At 41.6% G+C, this 21,746-nt stretch overlaps 1 protein-coding gene and 1 long non-coding RNA gene across 2 annotated transcripts in view; both read left to right on the forward strand.

Moving 5' to 3' along the window:
* LOC139595856 (uncharacterized) overlaps nucleotides 1-21,746 on the forward strand; it is a 133,321-nt gene that overhangs the window by 68,961 nt on the left and 42,614 nt on the right. The window lies entirely within an intron of this gene.
* LOC139595838 (uncharacterized) lies at nucleotides 46-15,938 on the forward strand. The gene is made up of 3 exons (XR_011681144.1): nucleotides 46-450; nucleotides 9,261-9,324; nucleotides 12,646-15,938. It is a non-coding gene; the product is annotated as an uncharacterized lncRNA (long non-coding RNA).

The raw sequence follows: 21,746 nt of genomic DNA on the forward strand, positions 1-21,746 counted from the left end.
GCATCAAATGTCCTGTTTCATGATGAGACAGAATTCTGCAAGGAAACCTGAAAAGCAGCCTCCCCCTGCAAATGCTGGGATGGTCTGTCCCATATTCACCAGTTGGGATAAGAGCAAGGACTGGGAGGGGGAAGGGGAGAAAAAGATTGAGAGACCTTGGAAGTGTCATGATTATAAATGATCCTTTCTCTAGGAGCCAGCTGTGCCTGAGAACAACCTCGCCTGTGAGGTTCATGCTGCAAAATGATTATCACATCATAAACAGACCTGGCTGAATCCTGGCTTTGTGGTCCAGAGGACTTTACTCAAGAAGAAAACACTGATGGGCTGGGGTAGGAAGGTTGTGTGGAGAGGTGGCCAGCATAGGGATTACCACCAGAAGTGCACTTGCAGAGCTTTGCTTGCAAAGATGGAAATGAATCCATTTTAAGGGCAGCTGAGGATGAACTGGTAAGAGCTTCCACTTCCAGGGAAGGCAAGGTGTGCCTCCAGTCCAAGCTGAGGGGAAAACCAGGGTATGCTCATGCACCCCTGTTCATCCCTGCAGTAATGCTGCACCTGGCACAAAGTTAGAACCCAGCAATTCATAGTATGGACCAAGTTCTCCTCTGATGGTGTTCTCCAGAGAACTGGGCTGAGTCTAGAACCCCTGTGAGTACAAGGGCATTTTTGTACTCCTCTTTAAAGGAACAAAGACAACTCAAGGTGGCTTCAAAATCCCTCATGCCTAGAAATGCCTCAGTAGCTCTGGAAGCAGGCAGCTGGATTGAGATCCCCATCTGTGTCACACTGAGCAACTGCTTCCTGCTCTGCCTTTGGGCTTTTATTTTAAAATACAGCAGAAAAATGACTGTTTCTTTAGCCCTTGCTGAGAAATCCCTTGAACTTCAGCTGATACACAGGGGAAAACTAAGGACAGACTCTGAACTGGGTTATTGTTCCTTTAGCCTGTGCACAGCCACATGCTGCCTTTTCTGTCCCATCAAAGACCCCCCTGGTGACCCTTTATGGCTGCTGCACATCCAATTGTGGATGAAATGTGAAACATCCTCTTTTTTCCCCAACGAGTACTCAAACCAGGCATGCAACTTAAGAAAAATAGGTGAAAATACCTATTTTAACTTTGCTTCTAATCAGAAAACATATATTATTAAATATGCATACTTCAGCAGAAACAGCAGGTAAGGGCTCCCACTCTAAAACAAACAGAAACATGCACTTTGAACCCTCATATGAAATTGCAGTAAAAGCCCAACCCAATAATTATTTTCCTTGATTTTCAGCCAGACGAGGCACAAGACAAATAAGTCATCAAGGACAAATAAAAGGAGGTTCATTCATCGCATTCAGGGCTGGAATCTTTAATGGTCACCAAATGAACTAAGATAACTAAGTAACCATTGTAAATATTAATCTTTAAAGGAAAACAATACTCCCAACAACAGGAAGTCTGATAAGACATTGGATGTGGCCATCAGTGTTATGGAGTCTCTCTAATTTCCTTAGTTTTTTCTTATGCCTCTAGAGGGATCAGGAAGGGGACCATATGGTATCTCTCAAAGGAAGTAAATTAACATTATTAATAGCTAATGTGGGAGAGGTGAAACAGTGATTGTTCGTTCTGGTTGTTATTGTGCTTTTGTTGGGGGGGAAGCCTGCCTGCTAGTAAGCTTAAGCACTCAGCCAAATTCAAAATCTTGTATTTATAAACAGAGATCTGATAACAGTTGCCTAAGCATCCATGATGCTTTGCCAGCGCACGCACATCGGGCTGATCCAAAGGGCCTGTCCTAGGGTTAGCTCACGCAGGGACAGCTCAGGCTGCAGTCCCTGTTCCCAAATAATGCCTCACAAAGACCCCCACAATCTCCTTTGTGTTGGTTTAGTTTGAAGCAGAAGGACAAGGAGGGGCAGATCGGCACTTTGAGGGATGCAGCCTGTCCTCTGGCATCCAGGGAGGGCATCAAGGGGCCACAGAGGGCTCTCACAGGCAGTGGTCACCCTGTGGGACAGCTCCTTTGGAGCCCACAGTGCTGGCACAGCTGCTCTCCAACATCCCTCAGCAGGGTGGTATGGAAGTGGAAGAAGAATTATTTTGTGGGAAGCAATGATAAAGTGCTGTATTAGGACTGATTGAATCAGTGACGTGGATGAATATGTCAGAGGCCTGGGATCCCTTGCACTTTCTCTGCACTACAAGAAGAATTCACCTTTCTTAGGCCTGTGCTGTTATCCCCCAAATACTTAGAGGGTGGCATTTATTCACTGTAAATAATATTTCCACTTAAGTTATACATTGTGGCAACTTGAAAGTGTGAGACCCTGGTGTCAGACTCATCTGTTTGTCCCAGAGCACCTGGGATCATAAAATACATTTCTCATTTTTTTCAAGAGTTCCTATACTTTCTATTTTCTTCCCAATAATGAACACCTGAGGCAATTTCTAGCTGGCCTTGCAGAAGTGGACTTCATGATACCTTGCATGTTGAGACAATCTGCAAAATAAATTTAATAGATAAAACCCAGAGGAGTTGATTGCAATTGCCATTATCCATTGAGCTAGGTAGATTTTAACAAACTTTGGGGAAATTGGTCAATAAATTCCTCAGAAAGAAAACAGTGGAATTTGGTATAATTAACTCACTGGACCTTAATAAAAATTGAGTAGCCTAGTAAGATTACTTCATGCTTCAGGGCACATGGTGATTACTTCATGGAGATAAAGGAATTCCCCCTGCCCTTGAAAGCTTATACTGCAACTGCAGGCTGTCAGCTGGAATTTGATTTCTAGGCCTGAAGAGGACAACTTGAATGTTTTAAGACTATACATACTTCAGTTAAACTTAGGTGGAACTGCTCTGTAAGGAAACCCCTTCCCTAACAGACAACTCCACTTGCAGAGAGAAGTCAGTAAATTCTGATTAAGTTTGTCTTACATCTGGTCTAAAATACCTCTTCCTGGTTGATGATGGGATGTTTTATTTCTTGAGAAACTCATCACATTGACCAAGAAAGTTCATGAAAGGCTGAAGAGATGTGCATTGTTTCCTGGCTCTATGGAGTCATATGACATGGATAAATTGGTCTCTGTGCTGAAGCCTGAGTGGTTTATAATGTTGTGAAGTTTTCCACACTGCAAATTTTAGAGCCCTTTTGTATTTCAAGTTACGTAAACTTATAATAAAACTGTTGTTCCTTGGCTCTGCAGAATGGGACTTTCTGCTCCATCAGGAGAGGGTTGGTTTCCAGACACAAAAGAGAGGATGCTTTCATGATAGCTTAGGAGAAGACATTTGCATAATGTCCACAGAAGTATGAGGAGACAGATGTTTTGTAAGGACAACTCTACAATAATGAAAAACACTAACTCAAAAGAAATTAAATGTGTCAAGCCAAACTCTCTAGTGATTGAAATACTCTTTAAGAGAACAAATCTGCCTATTTTCATAATCTTAATTATCAATATCAGTATGATGATATCACCCTGATGATTACAACTCATTACAGTGTGGTCACGCATTTGTTTCTTGTTGCCTGTCCCCCACCTTCCATCCTTGTTGGGCACCAAGTGTGGTGGTTCGGTGGTGGCAGATGAAGACAATTCTACTCTGAACCCACCACAACCTCAAAAAGCAAAGCAAGTTACAGTGCACTTCCAGGGAATGATAACACCACGTCCAAAGGTTTACAGAGGCCCTGTCTTACCCCGATATCAGCGGGGTCTTGGAGTCCACGTGTCTGTGGCAGCTAGAGAGCATGAGCAGCACTGGGCCATGCAAAGGACACAGGCACACAGTTAACCCCTGCACAAAGCTATTGCTCACTTGCAGCTCATTCCCTGTCCTTATCATGTAATTAATCACACTTTGTGAGAGCCTCAGGAAGGAGGGTGTTGTCTGGGGCGGCTTCGATAACTCAGTTGCAACTTGGACTCTCCACCCAGGCAAGGGATTATTGGAGAAATCCAGCTCTGCCTCCCTCCCCACCCTGGACCTTCTGGGAGGGCACAGAACCCATCCCTCCCCTTGGCACACAGAGCAAAGGGCAACCTTGGCTCCTGCCCTGTTCTTGACCGGAGCAGCAGCACCTGGAGCGAGGCCTCAGGTGACGGTGTCAGGTTATTTGTGGTAAAGCTCAGCAACTTGCTTACTAATCTCTGGAAAGAAGGGGGAAGCAGAGGAAGGAATTTAACCCCGAGGTGCCTGTCTGTCAGCTGGCACAGGCACACAGTGCCTCCCAGGGCCACCCCAGGGAAGTGTGCCTCCAGGACACAAGGCTCTCAGAGCCAGGGCGTGTCTCTGACTGCCACAGGACAATTTATAGGACAAATATTGAGGATAATTAAGGATAATCTCTGCTTTAGGTGTCTTACAAAGAAGGTCAGGTACTGTCTTTCCTTGTCAGATGTGATGAAGTCAGGCAGTTCCCACAAGGAGGAGGTATTTGTTTCTCAGAACAAGTAAGAATAAAACCCCTATTTAGATCCTAAGGGTTTCCTAGATTTAATCTTCTCAAAATTTAGACAAGATCATTACAGTGAATTCTGTCTCTAAAGAGCCATAACAGTGAATTACATTACCAGCACTAAGCTCCTTCTGGTACATGCTTTCCTTACTGTTCTCATGCTAGCAAATACAGAGAAGTGCTATAATTCTAATGTCCCCAGCTCAGACACTAACATACTTTCAGGCAACTTGGCAGGTCAGGGTAGATTAGATGGTCACATGAAAGCAGAGGAGGAATCTGCCCTGGCAACTTGTGCTATTTTTTCTGTGTTTAATCTGATGATTTCATAATATTTGGTCATAAGATGTTGTTTTGGATATTCAGTCATTATCATGACAGGCTTCTTCCTAAATAGCCTTTGGGTTACAGACATTTGCATTGCTGGTGAAGTGGCAAAGTTGGGACTAACCAATTCCTGCTCTTGAAAGATCCCAGTATTCCCCAGCTGACAGGATTTGAGAGGACATGTGTTGCATGATCTCTTCTGCTTATAGATGTGACAACTGAAACCAGAGGAGGTCTGAGAAAAAGGCATGTTCCAGCCTCTGTTTCACAATCCTTGGGTACATAAAAGCCCAGTTACCAAGAAACCAGAGCAACAGCATTTCCCCACCCCTGTGAAGGGGGAATATTCCTTGGAAATATCTGTCTTATGCCACAATGGGCAGGATGCTGAAGGACCAGTAGCCAGAGGAGGCCAATGGGCCTGTGATCAAGCCAAGACTGCTCTTGCAAGAGAAAAGTTCTGTGATTTCTTTGAAAAGGCTGATTCAAAACATTGCAAAAACATGTGGCAACACAGACACTGTTAGAACTGAGCCATTTGCAGCACTCCTGACCCAACAATCCCCTTTGTCATGCCTTGGTGTGTCCAGCTCCTTACATCCAAGCACATTGCAGCAGCACTTGAGCAGCTTCAGCAACATTTTTAACCTATCAGCATATAACTATATCTTAATTAAGCTGATGGGATTGAGAGCAGGATTTGGTGCTCAAGGCTGCATATGGCAATTGAGTTTTTACAAATTACCATGCCCACATAATTATGAAAATAAGAACTGAAAGAAGCCTTGCTGTCCACGTAACTCTGCAGTTCTACATACTTCACCATGTTAAACTAATGCCTGTGATTTTATTTTATGTCTGCTCTGCTCAGTGCTTTCATGATCCTCAGGATCATGAAAAGGATGCAGGATTCCTCAGCTCTAGCTCAATTCACCGTATCACCCACGACCAAGTCCTGTGAAAGGGCAGGTGCTGAGTTCACAAGGATACTCCCAGCAATGGACACCATCTCACAAATAAAGCCCGAGGAACAAAGCTGACTTGCTGCATGCTAGTTTCCAGCTTTGGGGTCTTTGTTTTGGAAGAGCTCCCTGGATCTGGAGATGGTCCATAATTCTAGCCAAGAGTTCCACCATAGCCTCACCAATGTCCCATCTAAAGCCTCATCTCATCACAATCCATCTCATCTTTTGCTGGTTCCCAACAGAGTGCAATGACAGGGAAGGGGGCTAGCATTATTTTAAACTCTAGGACACTGTTCTGAAGCTTGCCAAATTTACACTCCAGATTTTTAATTCAACTTGATGAGCACTGAGTCTTCACACCAACTGTGCCTCATGGAATAGATGCTTGTGTTCAGGACAGGCTGCTGTGCCAGCCTCAGCTCCATTCTGTATCTCATGTACCAACTATGTGACCACAAACAGTCCTTAAACCTGCCAGCAAAAAGGAAGGGAAAGAAAGCTCCATCACCCTTTCCCCCTCTCAGGAGCCCAATTCAGCTCTGTTTGCAACAAATTTTGTACTCAGGCAATAAAAGGTGCTTGCAGTTAATAGTATTGCTTGGACAATAATAGGCATATATCCCCCCAGTACATATGCAGACCTTCCAACTCCTAGACCTTAGAAGAGATACTTACACAAATACAGGTATCATCATATAACTGTAGAGATTGGAAAACACAGGCTTGAGAAAAGTATCAGATTAATCATCCAGAATCCCACAAAACTAGAGCCAGAATCACACCTACAGCTCTCCATTTTCTAATGTCCAACTGTCTGCATATTTTTCAGTCTGGTTCTGCTGAAAACTTATGTTGTGACAAGAATCTAAACACTTTTTATCACTTTTGACTTACAAACTATGAGATCACATTTGTCAGATGTAAAACTAGAAGTAATGCATGCAAATTTAAAGTTTTCTCAAAGCAGAAGGGAAACATTTTAGCCTGGAATGGTAAGGATAGGGTGGGCTTACTGTAAGAATGTACTTCTTATTCAAGGTAAAGACATATTCAGCTTCACAATGGATCTTTTAAGTTTGACTGTTGATTCTCATCCCATACCCAGCATGAAGATTTAATTTTATTGTGCCTCTTCCTTACAGAGCTCTAGATATTGCTAATAACTGAATTCAAGTCACAAAGCACACTTGTAGAGATAAGTCCAGTAGCTAAGCTGCTGACTGCATTTTCTGATGTCCTTAGAAAACACCAACCTGTAATTAACCTAAAATACCAACCAAGAAAAATAGTTCAGTCTATAATACACTCATGTAGTTACATCACTGATGCCTTCCCAGAGTGACAGGGACAGTGCAGGATGCACAGTAGCCTAGAAATGGGTTGGTTGCAATACATCTGTAGGGCAGAAGTGTTTTTACCACAGGTGTTCTTACTACAGGTGCCTTAAGCACAAAGCTGCATCAGGCTTGGGGCTCTTTGGAGGTTCTCTCAGCACCATCAGGTTTGAAATTTTGGGTCGGAGCTGTGCTTATTCATCCATAATGACAAAGTCAGACTGATCTCTGTTATTCTATTCTGAGCCCAGCTTAACTTCATTAACTATCAGAACAAGGTCATGCTCTGTTAGGTTTGTACTTTCACATCCCATAGTAACTTTGAATCATCCTCACTGTCAATGCACTGACATTTATGGTCTTCTACTATCATCCCTTTGTTTATGTTCAAAGTTCATTCACTCCCTTCTTCCATTAGGGCTCTGTAACATATTCTCTGCCCTAATACCTCTTGGTACCTTTTTCTTACTTGACCCATCAAAAGTTTCTATCTGTCACCAGAGGTAGTTTCCATGGAAATTCTGAAGAACAGGCAAAGTTAACGAGGCATAAAATGAAGACAGTGTCCTCAAGCTCACCCATTTTGAAAATCTAGGTCAGCAATGTTTGCTTAAAACATTCCACTCTTCTAAAACCATGTTCACTTGACTGTTAAGGATGTAATAAAAAGAGAAGCTCTAGTACATCCCAAACTTAGCATGTTTAATATAATACTGGATGTTCATGTGAATAAACTATTTTTACAATTTCTCCCAGCCTGTTTTCCCTTTCAGTTTCCTTGGATAACCCACAGGCATTTTATTTTATCATCCAGTTACTTATCTTCACCAAACATTTACTCTGGCCATCATAATCTGTCTTTCAGGTACTGTTCAAAAAACCTGCTATGATCTCACTGAGGGCAGAAGGTATTGGCTCTATCATCCCTTTTAATCTCATTTAGAGGATCTAAGGAATGAGAGAACAGTCTACATGAAAGCCCAATTCAGTCTTAGCCTGCACAACACACAGGCAGAAGCCCAGTAATGAAACCAATGCTGAAATTTGGAATTTGAATTTCCTTACAGTTGATGTTGTCTGATCTCAGCCACCAACTCCAAGCGCCAAATGCTGATCTGTTGAAATGCAATGGACTGTGCTCCAGTAAATGATTTATTGCATTCAAGGGGTTTCCTTAGTGAGAATCACAGTTTCTCTCAGGAGAAGAAACAGCCATACCAAGTGTTAGTGCTAAAATATGCTGTCAAGTACATAAGGTTATGGAAGGCTGCCTCAAAAAAGCTGCTGTGGAGGGAAATAATGCTGATGATTTGTTCATCATTTCCTCTACTAGTTGAAAGCTGATGTAATCAGCTGAAGTCAAATACCTTTTGAGATGCAACTATATAGCCAGGAATACCCATGTTTTTGGGCATGTCTCAATTTGATCTCCACTATTTCTCTCTAATTTATACTGACTGAGGGCCTTCAGTACTTTGGGTAGCTGAGTGATGACCTGCTCCTGTTAAAATGTAAGCTCCTGTGGAACACAGAGGTTTTTTTCCTGGTTTTTTTTTTTTCCTGTTCACAGTGGATGGTGATGGGATTTCAGCTGTTGATGACAAGCAAGAAACAAAGGTTAAAAAAATACCTATAACCTCATGACTTCCTGAGAAAATAAGGTGCACATGATGACAGCTTACAAAAAAATCTGCTGTCCCAGTAAAAACCTACTGCAATCCACCCTATGTTCCTTGTGCTATCAAATATCAAATCTGAAGTAAATCAGGCCTTTTTCTGGCCAATTCCCTTTTCTCTGCCTAAACCCCTATGTAATGTGTTGATTTAGAAATTATGTACAGCCAGGACAGTTTGAACAACATCTGAAGCAGAACAGCAGTCCCCAAAAAACACTTCAGTGTAATCCAATTACACTAATTAAAATAATTATTTCCACTTAGTTTGCTACTGAACTGCTAGCTAGGCACAACCAGAGTCAGTGCATACAAAGGTCAGGTGCAGCCTCTCCAAACTCTAGGGAGGACATAAAAAAAAGTAATGTAGCAGGATGCAAGTCTCTAGATGCTGGTTGTGGTTTGGTTTTGCTCAAGTGTGTCAGTTAACAACAGGCAGGTGGAGAGCTTCCAACTTGTTTCTTCTTGTCTACACACATCATGCTTTCCCCCCTCAGCTCTTACTCCATTCCTCTGATGTGCTGCAAACTGAACTCCCAGCCTGGAAAGTTTTCTCCAATGGTAAGTTTTGAAAGAAGATGTGCTAAAAACTTAAAATGTTTCTGCAAATGGGTACTTCATGGCACTGGTTCTAGAACAAGATTCATAAGGTAGACAGATTGCCCTCCAAATTTGCAATTGAAACGTCTGCTACTTGTGCCTACATCTTTTGCAGAATTTCTGGAGGAAAAATCAATCCGTTTTAGAAAGAAACAAATAGAGACATAACTGTCAAACTTATTTTCTATTTTTTTTAGTGAGCCTAAAGGAAAGTTTCCTTCAACTCACTCTATGTTGTCAGTATAGCTTTGTCTCCAGCACTTTACAATTTTCCAGCATGCCTGTCTGCTGCCAAATCCTTCCCTTGACATGACCACAGAATAAAAAATCCTTTGCTTCCCTCATTTGAACATCCAACAAGCCACAGTGGCTTTCTTAACTACTGCCTTCTATGAAGAAGCACAAAAAGTAGTCCTCAGTCATGCCCACTTGAACAACCATGTGAAAGAGCCTGATTTCATTTTTCCTTCTATCAGCACAGCAGACCTCTGATAGTACCCTGCATAATGCCTCTGACTGGCTACCTCAGCAGACCCCTGGGTCTTTCAAAGTGCCACCATTCTTCTCCCCTACACAAGAGAGCAAGCCATTTTTCCCCTCTGTTAACCCAGGACCAGGGGATTGCTGCCCCACCCTCTGCATTTGGCCAGAATAGATGCAAAAAACCCACAGAGATTTGGATCTCCCAAACCAACAGTGACTTTGGCATAGCAGATGCTGCTGTAAAGGAACCTGGTGGCTTCAAAAACTGGGGCACTGGTGTTTTTCTCATATGTCACTCATTATCTGATCTGTATCAGAAGGACAAGGCCACCATGTGCGTACTGTCAGTATTTCCCTGTGCCTTGGACTTCTAGGTTCTTTGGACATCTGAGCCTTTTTGCTGCAGTTGAGATAACACTTACTGTACTCATCAGGAGGTGTGAGGTTATCTGTCATTGTGTCTTCATTCACAACATATGCACACAAATTTCCAGGTGAAAAACGGGTGAGTTTGGATTAGCCTTTGTTTTAATTCTGGGGTAAAATTAGAGAAGTTGCAAGCAAAACAAAGTAATAGAGTTATCAGTCAGCTCTCAGATTATGACAATGATGGGGAGAAAAAAATTAGCCTATTCAGTAGATCAATAGATCTATTGATCTATCTGGGGAGAACATAAATAATGGAAGATATGCCGAGCACATGTGGATGGAAGAGACAGAGTAATCCATCTCCAAATGGCACCTGCTGAATTGTGGAACATATAAAATATGCCCTTGCAATCTACTGATTGTGATGGAATTGGATCAAAGCACTGATCTCCTAGCACTGGCGCTGCTCTGGCCAGAGCCTAAAAGACCAAACTATATGACAAATCCCAGCTAAGAATCTTTTAGGTTCCATTGCTTCTGTCATTCTCAAAACTCAGAGTGTTTTTGGTGCATTCATTTATGTTTCTCCTGAACTTCTGAGTTATCTTTAATCAAGACTTACATGTTGATGACAAACTTCATTCTGTCATTCAGATGTCCTACTTCTATCCCAGGAATGCAGCTAGATTAGAGTTTGCCTTATCCCAGGAAAATTGGGAGATGTTAATCCATTCTTGTGTTACATCTTGGCTGGGCTCCTCACACTCTTTGCTGACAGCTTTAACAAGCAGGGCCATGAATTTATTGCAGCTTAATTTGAATTTATCTGCAAAAGATGCCACCTGAGACTAAACATTCATGTATCATTTTGCCTGACTTTAGAGCCCATCAACTCTCTCCCCAGGAATGTGGTGTATTGATATTAACAATTCCTCTGCTCATGCTTATTGCCATTCACTGATCCTCTGCAATGGCAAACATTGCTCCAGGCTCATCCTTTCCCTTTGCTCCTGGTGGACAGATTTAGTGATCTGAGTGAGGGAAGAGAGCATACTAATTAAATTCAGATATTAAATCTAAATCAGGAGGTGCTGCAAATACCAGGGAAGGCAGGGAAAACACAGTTCAAAAGGAATTCATAGCCCCTGGGACAAAATGGAAAAATCTGTCAGAATGCAAACAGAAATGTTTGGTAAAGAGAAATAACATGAAAGATACTTTCACAACAGAATCGTTGCAAAATTTTGATGTTAAATGGATTGTAGAAAGCAAATCAGATCAAAGCTGGAGGTAGAATATGGCATTAATGAAAACAACACATGATTACGGAAGTTTCCTTCATCAGAGGCAGAGCACATTTCTATATTTAATTTACTCCCAGGTTGCTACAGGCCACAACTGCATCCATAAAAGCCGAAGTGTAAGAGGAAAACCAAAAGCAATTTATAAGGATAGATCTTAAGGACTAAGTGTGAGTGACACAGCCAAATGGATGGGGAGGAGCAAAAAGATTGGCATAAACCTGTTGGGAAAACTACTGTGGAAAGGAGGAATTTGCAAAAGCTCAGGAGACTCAGCTAGGAAAATGAATGAGTCAAACTTTGAAATAAAGGAGGGGCCAGGGTTACTGTCCAGGAAATGGTGAAGTTGAGACATCTGTTCACCTAAAATATGCTCTCCAGGGAGGTAAGTATGATGGCTGATGTAAATCTGGAATGGGCTAAAGGGCAATAGAAAGAAAACATTTTTGTATTTTTTGTGCATAAAATGGCGACATTTTTAGGCACCAAAGGATAAATCCTCAGCTGAACTAGACCACTGCAGCTGCACCAAAGTCTGTCAGTTTACACCAGCCAAGATCTGGCATATCTGTCATAATTCACATGCTGGGTTGTGAACAGTAATTAACCCTGGCTCCACCCAGCAGAGTTCCCTTGCCCTTTATATTTGTTAGTCAATATATGCTTTAGGAAAACAGGGCTGAAAGGACCTTTTGGATTGTCTGATCCTTTCTTTTGCTGTTACAGTGAGCCATAACCACTCCAGCTGACAAACTGTAAAATGACTGTGGTTTCTTGTTCCCACTGCTCTTTGTTAAAAAAACTCCCTGTATAATTGTTAGAGAACCTAACTTAACATCTAAAATAACAAAATCCATTTTAAAACCCTCTCTCTTTCTTTGTTTACAATGTTCTTCTCTTATTCTGGTGTTTAACTCTCCATTGTGAAAGAGGGGTAAATGCCCCTTTTAATTACAGCTGATAAATTAGAGGAATGGTGACTTAAGCAAAAGAACTAAAGATGTTACTGTATGGCTTCTTTGGGATCATTTTCAGAGGTGATGCTTTGAAATGGACCATACTCACATGGTCCCAGGAAGGCCAGGATTGCCAGGACCAGTCACGACAATATTTTGTTTACTTTTTTTAGAAAGTCAACAGTGTTGAGTGGCTGGAGACACCAGATTGAAACCCTGATCCAGATGAAGTCAGCATCAGTTCTGTCCCTGATGATGATTCTCTTGCATCTGCACACCTCAGATACTTCTGACATCTGCCATTGCTCCTCTGCACCAAAATTCCTCCCCTGTCCTTCACAGCAGCAAAGAGCTCTTGTCCCTCCCCACTCCAACCTTCCCACATGCTTTCAGAAGACAAAGCTGAATGACCTTTCACCAGGCCAGAGTACCATCCTCTACATTCAGCGACGCCTAACTCGCCCTAGGTCATCACCAATAGGTTTTTCACAGGGTTAATGATTTTGGGAAGCTCTGAAAAGCATTAGCACAGAGAGCAATATAGAGCTGAGGTCATGCCAGGGGGAGGTGGAAGCCTCACGAGACTGGCCTGACCACAGTTGTCCCAGAAAAAGGGCATTCACCCCATCCCAGACAAGTTGGGGTGGGGAGAAAAGGAAAAAAAATAAAATCAGGCCCTGGCTCATAAAAGGCAGTATAAATTTAATTAGAAGAAATGTTGTACTTTACATGCAAAGAATTACACAGACCAGTAATAACCTTTATAATACCAGGGCAGAAGTTCACTGGGGAGCAAATTCACTCTTCAATGCTGCACTCTACAGTGAATGAGGAAATAAAAAGGCCTATTGAAATCCATTTTCCCTGGCAGGTATCTTCAATGAGATTATCAAAACAAAGATACTAGAAATCAAACAGATTTATGAGCCATGATAGCAACAGATCATTTGATACACATGGAAAAGCAACCAAGCTTTCCAACAAACCCTTCAACTCCAGTGCAGAAGTCTCTAACTTGAAACTAAACAGAGGCTAGGGAGGCCTGAGCTTATATTATGCTTAGAAATACACCTTTTGAAAGTTCTGTATTTTCTTTTGTAGGGCAATTTTCTGCTCAAGTCCTAAGCAACATCACACACTTTCTTCTGCACAGACTTCCCCTTTCCCCTGCCTTCTGAAAAAGCAAATAACCACAAAGAATAGAGTTCAGGCTTTGTTCTTCCTGTTGTTCCAAGAGCCGCAGACAGGGGAAGGCAAACAGAAGAAGGTTTCTGTGTTACAAGATGTAGATTAGAGAGGAAACCCAGCATCATTTATTGGGTCATGCAAGTTGAAGAGGAGGAAACTGGCTCTTGATGTTTCACATGCTGCATGTCCATGAATATCTTGCAAATATTAACTAACCCTCATGAAACCCCCGAGACAAGTTAATATAAACCATTTATATGTAGGCAAGTAAACATCAAGAGTGTCCAGAACCTGCCTGGGGGCTTTGTCAGTGACTCAACAACTGGAGTAGGTCAGTCAAACATCTTCCAACCTTCTCTAGTCCATTGGCTTCAGTGACATCAGAAAACATAACCAATGTCATGTTAAAGGTCCAAGCAAGGCCCAACCCTCTCAGACAAGCTGGGACATAACATTTCATGGAAATCTGTGCTGGCCTTATGGGATGAGAGCAGTTTTAAAGGGTTGGGAGAAGACCCTGAGAGAAAGGCTGGCCATTTCGGCTCAGCTTTGGAAATTTTGGGTTTCTTCCATGTGTGACTCAGTAAAATTTGCATACATGGCATTTACATCCACACAGACATCAAAGAAATTCTTCATTTAGAGAGTTCTCAGCACTAAGACTGACAAGCTAAAAGGCATTTTCCCATGAAAGGCATACCCTCCTTGTGTGTCTAATCCAGGAATTTAATGCAGCACTTCAATAACTAAATTTACACCCTTATGTTCTGTCTCCTCACTTTATTTAATTTCCCTGATTACTGAGGAATGAATTCCATTCCTTATTTGAGCTGGTGAGTGCAGAGAAATGGCTCTTTTCTTTCCTTTTGATAGAAAAAGTTTCCATTTGCAACAAGAACCTGGACAGTTTTGTCCAACTTTCCTGCCTGAATTATGAGACAGAAAGAAAGCAGCAAGAGAAGATCCTAATCCTACAAAATCCAGTGGCTTGGAGTGAAGTGGGCAGCTGAGACATAGTTTAGTGCAGTAGAACTAAGGGAGTCCTCATCAATCTAGATGAAATAAATTTGGTCTACACTTGACAGCTGAAAATTCAAATACTTTAAAAGAAGTTACCTTAGCAAGAGAAATGATTGCTCAAAGGAAGCAAGGCACATGTAGCAATTTGATATGGGGATGGAATCCAGGATTCCCATGGTCTGTTCCCAGCCTTGGGCTGGCCTCCTGTGAAACTAGGAGGCAATCACTCAACAGCTTTTCCTTCACTTTATTCTTCTTTATAGGTTGTTATAGGACTTAAATGCAGGACTTCACAGAGGATGTGTTCCTACAATTCATTATTTGGGCTGAAATGCACCAGCTTGTGCTTTGATATCATGGGCTGAATAGTGCCTGAATTGCTCCATGCCTTGGTTTTCCACTGACATAAAGAGAATATTCACGTGCTTTGAGATCTTGGATGGAAATGAAATGCAAACACAAAAGTGCTACTCTTCTATTGAGAGGAAGAGACAGTTAAATTCTGCCCTTTTGCTTCCCTACTCTATTGGGATTGGCATGAAAACATAAAGATGACAGGCTGGGCCCCATTCTATTAAGATTTAAATTTAGCAAGGAACTGGAAAATTACTGGGAGCCTTATGTCTAACCTCTGCCTCAGAAGCAAATATGCATAATTCTTGTTCCATAGCTAAATTTGAGTGAATTACCAAATGTTGGACCAATAAAAGAACTGTCCAACACAAACCTTATCTGCCTGAGATGCACATATCTGCTTACAATGTCCTTTGTTAGTTAAACAAAACAGAATCATTGTTGCTAAGAAGTTAATATTGTTTAAGATTCACTGGCTTACACACAGAACACTTTCCTGAGTTCCCCCAAACACATTCCTTTTCTGTTCTCTTCATTCCTTCCCCCCTTTTTTCTCCTTTTGTACTGACTTGGCTAAGGCTGACGTTTCCTTTAGGTTAACTTGCTCATAAGGTGATATGAACTTTGAGGCAGGCAAACATTTCAGCTGATACAGTGAAGGGTAAATAGCTGTTCAGATCAGAGCAAACAATTCATCTGGAGAGCAAAATATAACTGAAGTAATTCCCCAAGCATTGAACAGGAGCCTACTTGCTCTACCTCCTACCAGCTCACTCTCTTCTTGCTTGCAACCTTTAAAACCTGTGTTGCCAGTGTCCAAAATTCCTTCATCCAAAAACTGACTTAGGGAAAAATTAATCCAACCACAGTGTTCCAATAAATGAATAAACACCCTTCAATGCTTTCTGTGATGTATTTTTTAATTTGGTCGTCTTTTCTAGTGCTGGGACAGTACATGCCACAAACATCCACATGGAAATGAAAATATAAAGAACCATTTCATTACCAGAGCAATATCAGTGAAGATGCCAGATGTAAAACAGAAACCCAGCAGGACATCACTCCATGACTGATGCTCAAAGCTACACTTGGGATTGATCTGCTAAAACCATCCCATCCCATTTTCCATGTCCTGCAGCATTATAGGGATTACCATTAAAAGCACATTTCTGTCAGGGTAATTTCACCTGCCTTGTAGGTGTCTGCCAGCAGAACTGTGCCCTGCTGAGAGGTGACCACACCACAGCTCTGACTAATGCTCTGCACAACCAGCTGTGCAGAGCTGCCTGGTTTGTGAGCTCTGAGAGCCCTCCAGGTCCTTGGCCACAGCTATCTGCAGAAAGCTGTGCAGGGTAAATGAGGGCACAGCCAGCTCCCTGCCACTGTAACCAGACATCCTGAGCATCTCCCCACGAGGCTGCAGCATGGGCAGGCACAGATATGCTGGGGGGATGTAGGCGAGACATAAAACCCAAGAAGAGATGTTCTGGTCTCTCAGAAAAAAGCACTGATAAGAGCCACTTTTTATAACATGTACTTTCCCATCAGAGATTAAAAACTCAAATATTTTTTTCCAGTGGTTAGCAATTTTTCTAGCCTAAGGACTGATGAAAAACATTTTTGAGAGTCTGAAAAATGAAGCCTTTCATTTTACACTCAAAACAGGCAGAGAGTTGGAGGCAGTGTTGGAAGCTGCATGATCTAGGATCAGTTTGAGGGTCTGTGTCAGACTTTAATGGGTTTTATTCCACAGGCTGGCAGTGAGCAGCCCCTTAAGCCATGAGCAGGCCTCGTAACTAGACCAAAAGCAAACTCCTCTCCACAAGCACCAGGAGACTGAATCCAACTGAAACTCATGGCCCATGCACAAATTCACTCTGAATTTCTCCTGGCACCAAGTAGGCCTCATTATGAGGATAACATTCAGATCTCAATGTGTATCACAGCCAAGCAGGGACAGGTGAAATGAGCTGTCTCTGCACTGAAAGTGTTTGACACCACTTGCTAACTCTTCAAGGCAGAGAGGTACAAGATATGCCCCAGCATCACAGAAATGACTGGCAGAACTAAAATGCGATCATGAAATGTGTTGACTGAGTTTGTCTTGCAAAGAAACTTTAAAGTCTGGCTGTTAGGGGCTCCTGAAATAGCATTTCCCAAAGGTTTACAAAAAACTACAATGAAGTAGTCAGTGAAGATGCATCATTGCCCCATCCCGGGCAGAATTAGAATATTTCATCACATGTCATCAACCACTAAAGGAAGAAGACACATGTTGACTCATCATGGGTGAGGTGGTAGGGATCTGTGGCTTCAGAGGATGAGGAATTACTCTGCTTCACAGTTCTGTCCACTGGGAAATCACACGTGGCTGTGACATACAGCACAAACCCTTTATAACACTCCCACATTACCCTGGAGTTTGGGTTTGGTTTTTTTAAGTGTATTTCACAGAATCTCAAGTTAAATGTGAATTTAGGAGCTAGATGGAAGAACATGTTCCTTTTCAGATCAAGGAAGATCACTCAATAAAATCAGATTAAATGAAACATTAAGTGACACCAAGATCAAAGAGTTTCTCATCTCAGAAATGCCTCCTTACTCTACAGTTAGATACAATCACAACAGAACATAACTAAAGAGATTCAAAGCATCTATAAAGGAAAATGAAAGGAAAAAAAAAAGACTAAAGAATGGTGCCCTAGATCTAAATTGCAGGACTATTCCCTTCTGCCTTCAAGACATTGTATAATCTGCTTTCTGCATCAATTGGGGTATCCTTTTTACACCACAGACCATGAGCACTCTCTGGAACCAGAAACAGAGAAAAGCCTCCCAGGAGCTAAAGGCTGACAAACCTCCCACTTGCTGATCCAAAACATAACTCTTTCAGCAGCTTGCACAGCCCTAAGCACAGAGGATTACACACACACACATTACCTGCACGTACCTCAACCCTAACATGGCCCACGCAATCCATCCCTGCAAGGAGCACAAAGGGGGAGCAGGTGACATGTGACAAACAGGACTTGTCACATCACTGCTGCTTGGGATAGAGGGAATGGCCAAGCAGGAGCAGACAGGAGGCTTCTCAGCCCCAGTCCAGGCAGTGTGTGCTTCCATAAACCCATCACAAACCCAGACCAGGAGTCTTCCTCCCCAAATCTCTCTCCCTTACATCACCTGAATGCTCTCTCCTCTGAGAACCTCCCTCAGGTTCACCTGCCATGGACCCTTCCTTGCCCTAGTCCAGCCCCACAACAGCTCCTATAACTTTCCCCTTTCCTCCAGCTCTGTTACATAAGCTACTACCTGCTATTTTAGATTATACATAGCAACATGATGATAAAAACAGAAACAGCAAGTTTGGGTTAATTTCCCTCCCTCCTCTCTTTGTTTGGTTTTCTGGAACTACTTCATCCCAAACATTTGTAAATAGTGCTTGGAGCTACATTCCAAGTTTCAGCAGTAAACATTAAACTATCTAATATATATATAGAAGGATGCCTGTTCTTCCAGTGTATCCAGGCAACCTTGCAATACAAAGTTAAAGCCCAGCTATTTGTTCAAAAAGTGTTTTCACAGCTATTTCCTCTTCCCCGCCCCCCGCCTTGACTTTTTCCACTAGGCACTACTTGTATTTATCATCTGGAGATTCTGTTCCCTTTTTCCTTTTTAAAAACTATAACAGCTCGTTTTAAGAGCAGCAAAGCATAGATATTTAGCTTATAATAAAGCTTGATTTAGTTTTTGACAAATGAAAGAAAAATAGCAAAAGTTTCACAAGAACACCTGAATAAAAACTCCTTTGTCACATGCTATGTAACTTTGGAAAGAAGATAATTTCCAAATATTAAGGAAATCAGAATTCTGTAAGGAAGGAAGAAAATCCCATTTATACAAACACCAAAGCAAGCTGAAAATGTAGTTTACTGCATCCAACTTAACACTAGTTGAAGGTTTCAGAATAAAACATGTTTCCTCAGAGAGCAAAGGTCAGGCTGAACTAAATTTTTTCTAAAGAAAGAATATAAACTTTTATTCGATTTTTCAGTTGAGAGCTCTTTAGAGTAAAAAGTCAACATCTCCATAGGAAGTGTTTTTTAATTTCAAAATATTAATTCAAAATGAAAAGTGTTACTTTGACATGTTGGACACCTTCATTTTGGTAGGCAGTGTTGGTAACATTTTTTGTTATTTCTTATTTGGAAACTTCTTCAGAATATTTTTCTACTATATGGCTCAAAATTTCAACTTTTGCTTCATATTCTGATGAGAAACAATTTTTCCTTCTTATAAAGTTTTCTTCTGGGCTAAAGAATTCTGCTAAACATTCCCTGAACATTCCCTGATTTCATTGCCATTCTTTTCTCATTAAGTGCTACAGTACATAGTTGACATTTTTTATCAGAATAACAGTCAATTAAATACTGCACATTAAAAAAAAAATTGAAAACATTTATTTTTTCAGCCTTTAGGGTGAATGGAGAGGAAAAATAAAGAATATTCTCTGAGAAAATGTAACTATATTTTGGCAGTAGCATTCTCAGGCCATCTTTTGCACAGCTGCCTCAGTGTTTTCCAGCTATTTTCATATGCCTAACAAACTAAACGGTGGGTGACACTAAAGTTATGAAATCAACTCTTACTTTCTTTAAAGAAGCAAACCCCAGTTCCTAATGATAGTTTTTGCCTTTACAGAATCTGCAGATTTGGGGTCATGTAAATGAGTTAGGAAAATGAGCCTGACACAAGGAAGAGCTGGAAATTAATGTGCTCCTTTTATGAAGTACAGAGCCATTTGCACATCTCAAGCATGGAGAATGAACTTCCATTGCCTTTTCCAGGCAACTTCAGCTTCCAGCAAAGAGCCTCTTCCAAAGTGTTTTGTTCCTCAATTTACCAAAAAGGAAGCAATGGGCACGAGGGCAGATGCTGATTTAGTGAGCATAGACTCCTATTGGGCAAGTGGCTTTTCCTGAAGTTGTTTATGCTGAGAGATGACTTTGAGAAGCTGAGGTCAGCAAGGGAATATAGTTTATTTTTTGGCCTCAGAGTTCTTGTGTAATTTGTCTTCCAAGTTTTGGTGTCCAGAGGGAACTTCAGTCACAGTTTTTCCTCACTTCAGTGCCAAGTCTTATTTTACTTTTGGTTTTTTCTTGAACAGGTAAAGGTCTTGGGTCTTTACTGACTGCTTGAGCCCACAGGGTGGTGTCTAAGAACAAAGGCAGTCGGTAAGGCCTACACAAATTTCTTATTTTGAAGAATTCCTTAATTCCATCAGCTTCTCTAAAGGATATGTTGGATTCCACTAAAATTGATGGGACTGGTGAAACAAAACTCTTAGTGATTTTCACTTGCCACTGGCACCCCATAAAACTTAACCCCTAGGTCTTTCATTATATATTATAACTATCTCTCCCAGTGGTAACACAGGGAGGACATAAATAATTTCTTAGGTTCAGTTGTAAAGTACTTGAACAAATAAAGTACCTGGCAAATAAAACAGCTAATAAAGATCAAGAAACATGCTGTTAAAACACATCAGTTTTCCAGGCCCTGATTACAGCAGTGATAAAATACTAAGAAAGCAGTAAGAACAACCATAATTGTGTAGATCCCATTTTCCTGTTATTTATCTATTAAAAGAAAAAAATAATATAACCCAAAGAAAGCAAAACATTTGTAGCAAGTTCCCAAAAGTCTCTGAAATATGTCAAATGTCTGTTTAGGCACTACAACACATTTTCTATTTCATTCCTCCCATACATCAAGGCAAGAAATGGTTAAAAGGAACAATTTCTCATGGTTATAAAGTACAGGACTCAGGCAGAAAGTCAACAGTCCTGCTCATGCTTCCGGTGCAACAGAACTTTCTCTTTGTTTTGATTTCTCTTTTTTTCCCTTTTAAACAAAAATAGTCATACAAAAAAAAAAAAATAGCCAGAATGGAAGGGAAACAGTTCAAAAGGTGTTTTTAAATACTTTTCCATCTCAGCTGGACAACAATTCATAGCATAACTTGCAGCAACAAGTCTGGGTGAGTACAGACTGCCCTGTGTGCTCCCAGGCACAGCAGGGTGACAAGGAATATTGGTTTTACTGGTGATGAGCTTTTTTATTGATGGTATCAGCACTGAAACATTGGCCACCTTTCTTCTAATGTAAGGTAGCTGCCCAAGCTTTGAGCACAGACAAATATCACCTCCCTTAAGCTTTGTGCAAATAAATGTCTTGCCAGGAGCTCCCATTTCTGGATTACCTCTGCACATAAATATGACTTCTTTTCCTTAAAAGCAAAAAGTAGCTAGATGGGGGTAAGAGTTGGTTTGGTCATTAACTCTGCCTTTTCCCCCTTCTTATCCCCTAAAAGTTGGGTATTGGAAAAAAAAATCAGACACAAGCCAAGACAATAGCGTGAAGGGGTGAACTTTTCCAAAGGGAAATGGAGATTCAGCACCAAAGGTGGTTCTCTTGTGGGACAGGACAGGTGCTCTTCCAGTTATCTGAACTGAGCCAGTATCCCTGTCCTACACCTCAAGAGTTATCCTGCATCACCCAGGTGGGCAAGGGAGGGCAGAGCCACCCTCCACAGGCTATGGGTGCCATTCCCCCCTTCCCTGCAGACAGGCACTTGGTGTCCTGCAGTGGTACCAGGTGCTGTTCTGGAGCCAAGTGTCTCACTGTGTAACACCCCTGCCCACAGACAGCA

Source organism: Agelaius tricolor, unplaced genomic scaffold, assembly GCF_023055355.1.
Source record: "Agelaius tricolor isolate 1412-34295 unplaced genomic scaffold, bAgeTri1.0.p SCAF_14, whole genome shotgun sequence".
NCBI lineage: Eukaryota > Metazoa > Chordata > Aves > Passeriformes > Icteridae > Agelaius > Agelaius tricolor.